This window comes from Fukomys damarensis, unplaced genomic scaffold (assembly GCF_012274545.1).
Source record: "Fukomys damarensis isolate Sample0158 unplaced genomic scaffold, DMR_v1.0_HiC HiC_scaffold_25, whole genome shotgun sequence".
Classification (NCBI taxonomy): Eukaryota; Metazoa; Chordata; class Mammalia; order Rodentia; family Bathyergidae; genus Fukomys; species Fukomys damarensis.
In genome coordinates, this window is record NW_022900937.1 from 4731741 (window position 1) to 4744328 (window position 12588).

Sequence of the window (12588 nt, forward strand, 5' to 3'; positions counted from 1 at the left end):
AAAAAAAAAAAAAAAAAGAATTGTAAAAATAAATAAAATTTTTGTAGATACTTTAATCATCGTTATCAAATAACTAAACTTTGTTCAGATTTAACTGTTGCTGGAGTTATCCCTAAGAGGTAAAAAAAGAAGTATGTCTGACTTACAAATTGGATTTTGCAGACCGCTCTTTAAAGAGAACTAAGCAAACATAAACAGAATTTAATTTGAGGATGTAGCTTAATTATCACCCACGTGGATAAACTGCTAACTGGAGACTTGAGCACACCAGTTATACAGTTATTAACCCTTTGAGCTCTTCGATTCGCTTTTCATAACTACTACTGAACCCATGATTTCAATGGAGTTAGATTCATTTTTATGAGATAACCCACCTGAGTATGTGTTCCTCTTATACAGTAATTTAGGTGACCCATAAGGCATCTTTTTGAAGACCAGAGGTGCAAAAGAAGCACCGCGTGCCTGCTTTGCAGGGGACCCCGAATGGAGCAGCCTGATGGACTTGACATTATTGCAACCCCTTTCCCTCCACAGTGTTCTCTCCCAATTTGGTGAAGTGGACAAAGAAGATAAATACACATTTATGTTTTACTTTCTAAATGCACCTCTATTTCTCAAGAAAGAAGCCCACATTGCCTGTGCCTCTCTCTGGAATGTGTACCCGACCTCTGAGCCTTCCACTGGTCTAACTGTAAGCTCTAAAATGAGTCCGGCGTTAGGGCTTCTTTTTTGAACCACTCCAGAACTTCCAGAACCTTCCATCCGCTGTGATTCCCATTCCTCCTGTACACATTCCTTTAATTTGTTGTACACAGTCTCTTCTGGGTAGTGTGCTAAGCCTGGAAGATACCAAACTGAGGCCCGATCTTCAGCTCACTAGAACCAGAATAGAGCAGCATGACAGAGAAGTCAATGGAGAAATAATTACAATGCCACGATAACCAAGAATGAGCCACTTTGTTGTGTTTGCCTGTGAGTGTGAGTAGGTGAAAGTAAGAGAAAAATTACTTCCAAAAGTCCACTGAGAGGTCACAAATGAGCTAACTGCTGAGATTTTTTTCTCTTGGATGGAGTTACAGTACTGCTGCTACAAATGATTAGTCAGATACAACAGATTAAACAACATAAAGACATTTTGATAATTATTAAGCATAACAAACTTTTGTTAGAAACAGAATTTGGTAAATATTTGTTTTCAATAGTATATGTATGTGAAAAATAAATCTCGCAAGATGAGATATGGCTTGGCTTCATTTCCACACTTACTTTTGTTTTTAGACATTTCAGTCAACACACAATCACATGAGTAAGTAGTCAGAAAAAGAGACTATTTTGTAATAGTGATGTTCAAATCTTTGAACTCTTTATAAGCTTCTGAGTCATATGTCAAAATCACCTAGTTATCTGTAAATAATTTTTTAAAAAATCAGCTGATAACTCCAGAATTTGTTCAAATTCATTAATAGCAAAGAATGAAGGAACAACCTGATTTAGAATTTGCTGTTAGTTACTAGATTAATAATGTCCCATGAGAATTTCAATATTTCTGCACAGGATGGGTTTTCTGAACAACCAATACCGGCAATCTGGGCAGAGTGATTAACTGACAAACAAGCCTTGGAGTTAGGACGGAGCTTCCAGAGTGACTCAGGGACATCTGTTCTGGATGTTTGCTTTCACAACAAGAGTTAGAAACCTAGCGATCACAGCCTCCTCTCCCCAGAGGGGATTGTTTATATCTAGAAGAAAAATGTTTATATTAGTCAGCTTTGTGTTACTATAACAAAGCACTCAAGGCAATGAACTTATGAAGAGAAAAGTGTACTTAGCTCACGTTCCTGGAAGTTCCAGCACTAAAGCAGTGGCTGCTTTGCTTTGAGTCCCTGGCGAGGACAGCACAGCATGGCAGGAGCTTGCAATGGAGTCAACTGCTCCACTCAGGAGCCAAGAAGCACAGAGTGACTCGGAGGCCGGGGCACTGCCTGCCTCTTCGAGGGCAGTCTCAGTGACTCAGATCTCTGTGAGACCCCACCACCAGGAGAAGCCCCGCCCTTGTGATCATGTGAGGGAAAAGCCATGGACCTGAACACCATTCTGAGGAGTTTCCTACGTCTATGGTTAAACCATTGAGAAAATTTAGGAAATCATAAACAAAAAATTTTGAGGAAGTGGAGAAATACAGTTATGAAGGGATAAATAGGAGGCTTTGAAGACAGTGGTGGATGTCCTACTGTCTACTTATTTAATCATTTTCTATAAACTATGCTGATATGAGTTCATATTTTTGCACGGCCAATAACCTGTAACTCAATTGTTTTAAAAGTAATTCTGATCTCAACTGAGCCGTAGTGGAGAGCCAGCTGGAGACATGATGAGAGCCTCTGTTACATCAGGCACAGCAAAGAGGGATGTTTCATTCATTCCCTCGTTTCACTCTTCATGGATTTATAGCGCACTCAGTGTGCACTGTTCCTTCAGGGGCTTGCTGAACAGTTAATAGCAGGATGAAATAAGAGGGCAGCGAGAGTGCCGTTGCAACAGTCCAGACGAAAGGCTCATGGTGGTAACGGAGCTAAGGCATCAGAAAATGGTCATGTTTTCGAATAGAAAAACCAACAGGATTTCCTGACAGGATAGAAGTGGGTGGTAAGGAAAAATAAGAAGTCTAATGTAATCCCAAAATTTTGACACAAGTCACTGGAAAGATGGAGCTTGCATATTGGGGATGGGAAGGGGTTTGATGGGAAAGAAAATATGGCGTCACTACAGGTATCCAGGCCTGGGTGCCTGGGTCAGCGGCCTGTGAGAACTGCAGAAACACCAGAGGGGCTGTTTAGCAAGTCCACCAGCCAAAAATGGCTTATTCCAACTTGCCATTTTTGTTCTTTGCTTACTTAGGGTAGTTCAGTTTAGCAATAGCAAAAGTTGCTTTTTGACTAAAGAAAAAGAGAGTTTTATTTGAAATGGGAAAGTGTATCATGTTCTACACCGTGCAAATCAGTAAATGACTGTGCATATCTGTGCACACCTGTGTACATTTCAATTTAGCAAAATGCTCATAGGGTTTGGGCCCTAATTTCCAAACTTTCTCACTCAGAAATGTTGAAACATTAGTCAGTCATAGCTGAGGAATATGTCTCTATCATTTTCTAGGTCTGTGTGGACTTTCCACTGATATCTGTTGTGACTCATGGCACTGGGGGCAGAAAAAGATTTTTTTCTATCATAATTTTTAATACTAATTAAAAATATTGTGGTCCTTCTGTGTGCAATTCTCTAAATGACATCAAGTAGAGATACAATTAATTAATTTCACCTCGAGATCTTAACTAAGGCAAAAACATCCCAAAATAGTTTTCTTTCATTACTACCTTGTCCCTTTTCTCTTTGGAGGTATGTTCTATCTATTGAAAGGATTGTGTAGTAAGAGAAGAAAGGAAAACATTGGTTTAAGCCTTGAGTAGTCTCTGAAAGTCTTTCAACAGGTTGGTAGCATGGCCATATTTTCATGTAGAAAGCTACGAGTACGATTTGTGAAGATGAAAAGGAAAGAAATAACTTAGAGGCAGAAGTTGAGGTCAGAGACTATTGTGTTCATTCTGGCAAGAGCTATTTATGGTCGGTAATAAGAAGCAGCGTGAAATAAGGGGTCAGGCCAGCTGTTTTGTGAGTGATAGACAAGATGAAATATTAGTTATTAAATATTTGGTGAGTATCTGTATTTTCACTCATCATTCTTTTTTTAAGACCAACATATGATAAAGAACAAAAAGAGAGAGAAAAAATCGGCTTTACCTAGAAAACCTATAATCATAAAAATTTCTATTTAGCATCTTTCGTATTTTCCCTGCACGTGCAGTGCTATCCTCCTCCTTTTCCAGGCCCTCTTGACTTTCTTCACAGCCCCTTTAAGGATGGAAAAAGCTGTGATCATTAAAACAAAATGACAAGTGAGTCTGAAAAGCAGAATGAAGTCTAGCAAAACAACAGAAAAGTGACACTCCTGTTGCCAATGAAATCACAACCTAAAAAAAAACATAACTGCTGGGCTGAAATGGGAAAAGCAGGGAGAAAGAAGCAAATAAAGATGGAAACGGGGGCAGAGGACAAACGAGAGGTGGCGTATGCCATGGAAGGGAAGACACAGGTCCTCAGACTTGCGGAACCCGGCAGCGACCTTGGTAAAGCTATTTAATTCTTGTCTGAAATGATATAGTGTTTTGATGTGTGGATGTGAGCTATTATGTGTGGTCCATATCAAAACAAAAAACAAAAGAGAAACTTTCATTATGTTTGAGGAGTACCTGGAGCCCGACCTTTGGACACTGGCAGCTCAAAGACACCCCGCTTGGAAGTATTCAAATAGAAGAAAATTGGAGCTCCCCTTCCCTCTTCAGTTTCTAGTTCTTTTAGAATTTCTGCCATAATTAAATGGGCAACTATAAAATCCAAAAGGAATTCTACTAGTGTTTGGCAGTATAAATACTGTGTGTACAGGGATGGTATTTTGTCAGCATTCTGCAATGCCCTGTTTTCAATTTCCTTCACTCTTTTACATAATAAAGTTTTGGTTATGCCTCCGGTTATGGGTAAACTAAGCAAAGTTTAAAGACTTGTTTTCCTAATGACTTTTCTTGTAAAATATACTGAAAAACCATATAACCAGTTCCTTCAGGAGCTTAAACAGAAGGGCAGTTACAACTTTACATGTGGCAAAATGTTGGACAAAACTTAGAAATCTTGAAATTATACCATACCTGGATGGTTTTACTTAGATTACTTATTTATTCAATCTATAATGACATGTATTTAGTTTTCTAATTTTGTTTTGATCCATATACCTAACGATCCACAAAAAAGGGCTTTTTGCAACATTCAGAGAAACTATTCTACCACCTATAAAATCATAGGAAATTTTCAAATTCTTCTTAAATCTGACTTTCTTTAACCTTCATGAAACTCTTTATTCACATTTTTATGATGTGTTAGCGACAACGGAAATACCACCTTTAAAAGATTTAAATAACAGATTAGCCAAAATGCCATCTATACCAATTATAGAACACTCTTCAGAATTTTTTTTTAAAAAGGAAATTCTACTAAAATTTCTGCTAGGACATGGCTGAAATGTAAAATCATTACGATAGTGGCCAGAGCCTGCCATGAGAAGACAAACTGTATGGTTCCAGGTAAATGAGGTACCTATAGCTATTGGATTTACAGAGACAGAAAGCAGAACTGTTGAAGGGTAAGAAGAAGATGGAATGGGGCATTGTTAGTAATGCTACAGAGTTTCTATTTTCGCGGTGAAGAGTTGTGCACATGGGTGGATACTAATGGTGGTTTCATCACAGTCTGGCTGTAACTGACTCTATTGGACTTACAAATGGTTAGAGTGACAAATATTACATAATGTGAGTTTGACCACAATTAAAAATTATTTTGGAAAAGATTTGCTCAAGCTTTCTTGATCTTACTGAGCACTTGGTATCTATTCATTGGTAAAAATGTACGTAAATGTAAGACAAAAAAAAACACTCTTCTAAAATCAAACAAGCAGATTCTGAGAGAAAGAAGTGGTAAATTACCCTTGATTTTTGTCCAACTTCTCCCTCCCACAAAGTTACAGCATTTTATTAATAAATAAATAGCCAAGATGATGTGACAGATATACAATTTAAGTTCTCACCCACAGGAAATTGTTTAGTCTTGCTGTGCAAATATAACTCTAAAAATGAGAAAAACTGAAAATAATAGAGGAATAAATTAGAGAATATAACAATCTATACCATTCAGTATAAAACAACCCAGTATAAAAATAATAATTAACACTTCTCTCACATTAGCCATTTGCATTGGTACTAATAATCAAAGTTCTGATAAAGTGAATGTTTTATAACTTTAAATATCAACAAAAATCTTCAGTAACATAAAATACTATGTCTTGAAAAAGCAAGAGAAATAAATGACATTTCTAGAAGAATTTTATCAAAAAATCATTTTAGGGCCAGGGATTTAGTTCACTGCCTGCCTTGCAAGTGCAAGGAGCCGTGCTCAATACCCAGTACCAAATAAATAAATAAATAACAACAATAATAATTTTAGCCCTCACCACAGATAAGCTTCAGCTGGAAAACTCACTCCCATGGGCCATTTCTGTCCACGTGTACCTAAAATACTAAGTGTCTATGACTACTAACTGGAACATTTAGTGTTCTTAATGATCGCTTGGACTTCCTCCGAGGTTCTGGGGGATAATAACTCTTGGCTTCTAACATCTAAGCCACAACCAGCTCTCCTTCGGGAATGCATGACCGGACTGAAGATGCCCATCCCTGTCCACTGTGCACCCACTGACCACAGTGCCACTCCGTGTCTGCAGAGCCCATGAAGATGGCACCTCCGGCTAACACCTCCAGCCCTTTGTCTTTGTCCACAGAAGCCCAGCCTCTGACATAAATCAAAGGGAATTCAAACAAATGTGCTGAGGACACTCTAGGAAGGGAACCATAAAACAAAACTTCTTTACACTCGATAAAGATGGGATGTGTTCATCCTCAATCAATATTGGCGACAGTGATATTGGACCTGTGGAAACTCTTCCTTCAACTTGATCAAAGTTTCATCTGGGAGGCAATGGGCCAATAGACTTTTGTAATTCAGATATCTTTGTTAAGACTTTTTAAACCATGCCTTTATAAACCGGGCTGGGGTAGATCTCACTGCAGTGACCTCTTCACTGCATCCCTCCACTGATCAGAGCCAAGGCGTCACACCACCTGCATGTGTTTATGTAAAGGCTCCCACCCTCGACCACTTTGTCTCCAGGCCACTAATCATCATCTCCTCAGTTCCTGATAGACCATTTGCCACTGCCTGTAAGTCAACCAAAAAAACAAAACAAAACAAAAAAACAAACAAACGTGTACACACCTCAGCAGTTCACTAACAAATGTCTGGAAGCTCATAGCCATCACTTCAAGCACCTTTTGTAATTGTAGAAGCCAAAGGTAACGTGTGAATCTCGTGATGTCTCAATAAATTTAACATTAAAATATTTGCATAAAACTTTTCTTTCCTTATAAATACAATTTGGCAGACTCTATATATTTTGTAGAGTATATTATATAGAATAACGTATATAGTCTAACCAGTTGCAATTCCAAAATCTATGCCTATTGGGAGAAATCTTGATCATCACTGTCTTTCAAGGCTACTCTTGGGTCAGGATGATGTGCTTTGTTTGTTTGTTTGTTTGTTTACTTAAAGCCACATTCATTCATTCCACTTTTATTGAATATCTGTTCTCTGTCAAATACTTTACTGGGGTTGGAGAATCAAAGAACAATAAAACAACATCAAGTCCAGAATTATTATCAAGACATTTTGTCTACCCCTGGCATGATGATCATTCAAAACCATCTAAAGGTGAGAAACATTTTGTGAAGTTGTCCCTAAAGGGTGAATGTTTTCTTGCTGAAAACTACCCAAGCACTATTTATATAGTTTACGCTGGTTCATGGTCAAATGTATGTCAGAAATAAATAAGGTGTGGTAAGACATAAAAAGCAGGAATATACTTTTAAGGAAATAGATATAAATGTTAGTTGTTTCAAAAATGAAAGTTACCCAGTAGCAGTAAGAGTAGCCCACAGAATGAACATGTATGAAGTCATAAAATTACATTTGTGAGCAAAAATGTCACACAGCCTGTGAATGAGGTTATCTGTCATGGACCTGATGCCTGGTACATACTTAGGGAAACTTTAAAACACTCTCTAATAATACTATAAATGCTTCTCATCAAATTCTGAGCTCTGAGATACAAACGTGTCTCAGCATGGTTTTGAAAGGCCACCATTGCTTGCCAAAATTAGATGGATTGCTGCTCTGGGAAGGTGAAGGAAGATAGTGCCAAAGGAGGCAAAGAAAGAAAGAAGAAAGACTGAGACATCAATGAAAAAGAAAGATGAAGTACCTCTAGAACGCTGTGCACCTAAACAATACACAAATAATTATCACCATTCAGCATCCATGTGGTTTCTGCAACAACTCAAAAGTAAATCACTGGATGTAGCAAATGTTCTCAGCATTGAAAGGAGATTGGTTAAGAGTCCAGAAAGGGAAATTAGGTTCTGAATGAGATTTTGAAAAGCCAAAAGGAAGAAAGTTAACAGTGTACTCCAAAGAGGATACTGTCTTGGTAATGCTAATAATTCTGGGATCATCAAAAATTCTAGGTATCAACCTAGGTCCCTAGGTAGAAATAAGGGAACTCAACCTAGAAGACTTCCTTCCATCCAGCCCAGTAAACTAGAACCCTGAACAGATAAGCCTGTCCTCAAATAGCTACATATTAACTCCCTGCCCCTAAGAGGTGTTTCTTGTTTTCTAAGTACAGAAAGACAAAAAAGGAAAAAGAAAATTCAGCTAACTATTGAAATTCTAACAGAAGAAGCATTGACACATTAGGACAGCTATTCATGTCTTTTAAAAGTCAAAAAGCTCTTCATTTTAACAATCTGGCCATGTTTATTACAGGAAGCACGGAATTAAGGTATTTCCAAACCTTCCCCGATTGAATCATAAAGCACCGCAGTCTCTTCCATGACTCAGCCGCCCTACAGCTGAGGAGGAGAATGGAAGTGTGTTTCTTGGTGGATTAGCTTATGGTATTCGAGTGAACAACAGGCAGGCCTGGAACTGTTATCAAGGCCCTGTGTCTGTCCTTGGCCTGACCATCCTGCAACAACTCTGACACAGAAAGTCATTTCATGAATGTTTTCTGTGACTCAATGAGTGAGTTCTTGCTGAAGACTGACAGTACTATTATGCCAAGCAAATAACAAATTATAAAAAGGTGTCAAACTGGAATCTTTTAAGCCCCTAAACTATCAACCTCCACAGGTAGTGATTTAGTAGCATAAAACATTCCATGCTTAAAAACACAACTGTGGATTCCTCCGAAGTAAGTACCACTGAGTAGCTATGGGCACTTCAGATACTAACTCTTCCACTGTAGAACACAGGTAAATTTGTCCCACACTAATACATTTAAATAATAATGCAATAGGTGCTAAATACACTAAAATTAATTTGAAACCAGTACAATGTAGCTGGTCCCTTAGATTCCTTCTTATTGTAATTGCCTATTTCATTTACGCCCTTCCTCTCAGCTCATCAATGCCAGACCTATGACCAGGTTTCTAAAACTTACTCATTTTGTAAAAGTTGTGTACTGATCCTATGGGCAACCAAGAGCATGTTCAAATAGCAGATGCTTTTTTTTTCCTTGAAGGTAAGGAGTGATTCATGAAATGATTTGTTTTAGCTAAATAGTTAAAAGCTGATTTTCTCATAGTCCTCACTAAAAATATTTTTAATTATACACCTTAAATGAAACAACATTAAAACCAGTATGTGGGCTTTTCATAAAATCTTGCCAAATGGAAAAATTTCTAAGGTAGAATAATGGGATTCTTTGCCAAGGAAGTAATTAAGAGACTGTGCTTTCTGTCTGTCTCAGACAGTACTTCCTGCGGCAAAGGAACCCCACTACCTGGACACAAGATCGCCTAGTGTAGGTTATTACCACAGACATAACCTTTTCACATTTACATGTTGCATTTTGAAATCCTGAGCTCTTACAAATTTTACAAGCCAAATGAATGCAAGAATATTAAGTAAGTTTATAAACTACCAGATTATGAGTCTAGGCACTTGGCAGTTACTATTTTTGGCTATAAGTAACAGAAACCCTAAGGAAATTTAAACAGCATGAAACTTTACTATCTGACATCACAGAAATGCAGAGAGAGTTCAGGTTTCACGGTAGGCTACTCAAGCATTCCAACAATGTCAGCAGAGCTCCAAGTTCTTGCCATCTCCTTCCTTTCACCTCCTCCACAGGCTGTTAGATCCAGGCTGCAGCAGAACCAAATGCTTGATCCAGACAAGGAAAGAGTCCAGACAAAAGACACAGACTATGGGTGTTTCTTAGTACTGAAGACGTTTTCCAGAAAATGCACCAGCAGATTTCATGTTAGATCTCCTTGGCAGGATTGGGGCATATTTTCATTCCTAGACCAAACATTCAACTTTCTTCCAGAACAACTAATTACTCTTCTGCAGCTGAAGGGGAAACATCTCACTGGGGCAAACAGCTACATACGGGAGCACGGTAAGCCTGAGTAAGACCATGGCTCTACTAGGGAGAACAGGAACAGGAAGGGAAGGGCAGGATCAATAACCAGAAGACTTATCTTATACTAAGTATAACTGCATTACAGTAGTAAGGCAAAAGTTTGGGAGTAGGGAAAGCCACTGTGATAAAAAGAAAAACAAACAAAAAACAAAACAAAACAAAAAACCAGCATGATACTGGCAAAGAAACAGACTCACAGATCAGTGGAACTGATCAGAAGATACAGAAACAACTCCAGACACACTCAGCCACCTCATCTTCAACAAACGAGCCAAACACCTTCACTAGAGGAAAGAGAACCTCTTCAGTAAATGGTGCTGGGAATACTGGGTTTCAGATTTCCAAAGATTAAAACTAGGCCTATATCTTTCACAATGAACTAAACTAAAAGTAGATCAAAGATCTAAATATTAAAACAAAAATACTAAACCTGCTAGAAGATAGGTTAGGTAGAACTCTTGAAGACACTGGCATAGGAAAAGACTTTATAAACAAACCTCAGTAGCACTGGAACTAGCATGAAGAATCAACAACTGGGATCTCATCTTATTAAAAAGCTTCTGCACCAAAAGAGAAAGCACCAACAGAGCTAAGAGACAACCTACAATGTGGGGGAAAAAACTTACTAGCTGTTCCTCAGACAAAGGACTACTATCTAGAATATATAAAGAATTTTTAAAAAATCAGAAATTCCAAACATAAAGACCCAATTCAAAGATGGGCATCTGAAATGAAACAGCAAATAAACATTAAAAAATGTTCAGCATCACTGGTCATTCTAGAGATGCAGATGATAACAACACTGAGACTCCACCTCACCCCACAAAGAACAGTTGCTATTAAGAAATCAACCAATAACAAATGCTGACAGGGTTGTGGGGAGAAAGGAACCCTTCTCCATTGTTGGTGGGAGTGCAGACTGGTGCAGCCACTGTGGAAATCAGTGTGAAGATTCCTCAAAAAACTAGGATTAGAGGTCTGACAATGTGAAATAGGAAGAAAAGGGCTTAAGATATAGGGGAAGTGGGAAGGGTAGGGGAAAGGAAATAAGGGAAAAGAAAAAATATGAGAAAAGGAAAAAATAGAAACAAAATCTTTGTAAATAGGGGAGGGGGTGAGGGTGAGGGGAGAGCAGGGATATGGCGAAAAAATGAGAATCAAGATCTCTCATGTAAGGGTATAAGATCCCAATGATAAATGTAACAGTACTGTATACTTAAAATGTACTAATAAACTCAATGAAAAAAAAAACAAACTAGGATTAGAGGTTCCATTTGACCCTACAATTCCAATGCTATGTATCTTCCCAAAGTAATTAAATACCACAGTGATATGTGTGCAACCAAGTTTATAGTGGCACAGTTTGTAATGTTATGGATGGATGAGTTCAAACAATAGAGATGCGTCCCTCTTCATGCCAAATTCAAGCCCTTTTATTATATAGCTGGTGGCCGAGGTAGCGCGTGATCAGAAATTTACTTGGCAATGAGAAAAGGTTTGATTTCTCCTTTTAATTCATGCTTTTGGTTGGGGAGGGCTAAAGGGAGAGCAAGCAGAATCTTACAGAAGCAGAGGCATGCCAGGTTAGTTGGGGGCGCAAGGAAGTTTCACATGTACTGGGTGAGCTACAAAACATCCAGCAACTGCAGTGAGTTTACTGACAAGGAGGATGTGGGGCTTGGGTGCTTTGTTCAAGCACAAGCACTTTGTTCTAAAGCAGGTACAGACTGGCGTTGAGGCACAAGATAGAGTCGGGCTGGCTGTCACATCCCCAACTTCTCCAAGCATGATGTCCAAGCATTGATTCAGTGAGAGCCTCTTGATTAGGCAGGGAGTCACACAAGTGACTGCATATCCAAGGGACTAATATCCTTCAGCATAACAGAGGCCATGCACTGTTTTACAAAGTTAGTTATCCAAATGAGGAAACTGGCCAATCAAGAGCCTGAGAAAAAGCAGGACAAGGACACCAGCCAGTTCAGTGCTGAGGGTAGTTACCCAAGCGCTCTGATTGAACAGGCTATGATACCATGAGGTTTGATTTTCCTTTCCTTCTGATGTCTGTCTAGAGTTTCCTTGACCTTTTGAAGGGTATTGTGGATTACACCAGACTCGTTGGCATAGAAACAACATGCCTCCCCTAGACGGGCACATTATCATCCTCGTGACAAGATCACGGGATGAAGCCCCCACTGATTCTGGAGGACCATCTCAGCCAGTGACTCAGCCAGTGAAGAGACTCAGTAGTGTATTGCAGGCTGCCTAGGTCAGTGTCTACCAGTATTGCTAAGGCTGAGAGTTCAAGTTCTCTTCTAGCCAATGCAGCAGCTCCAAGAGCCGCTGAGCCAGCTACCCCCAATCCCAACAAAGGTGGCACGACTATG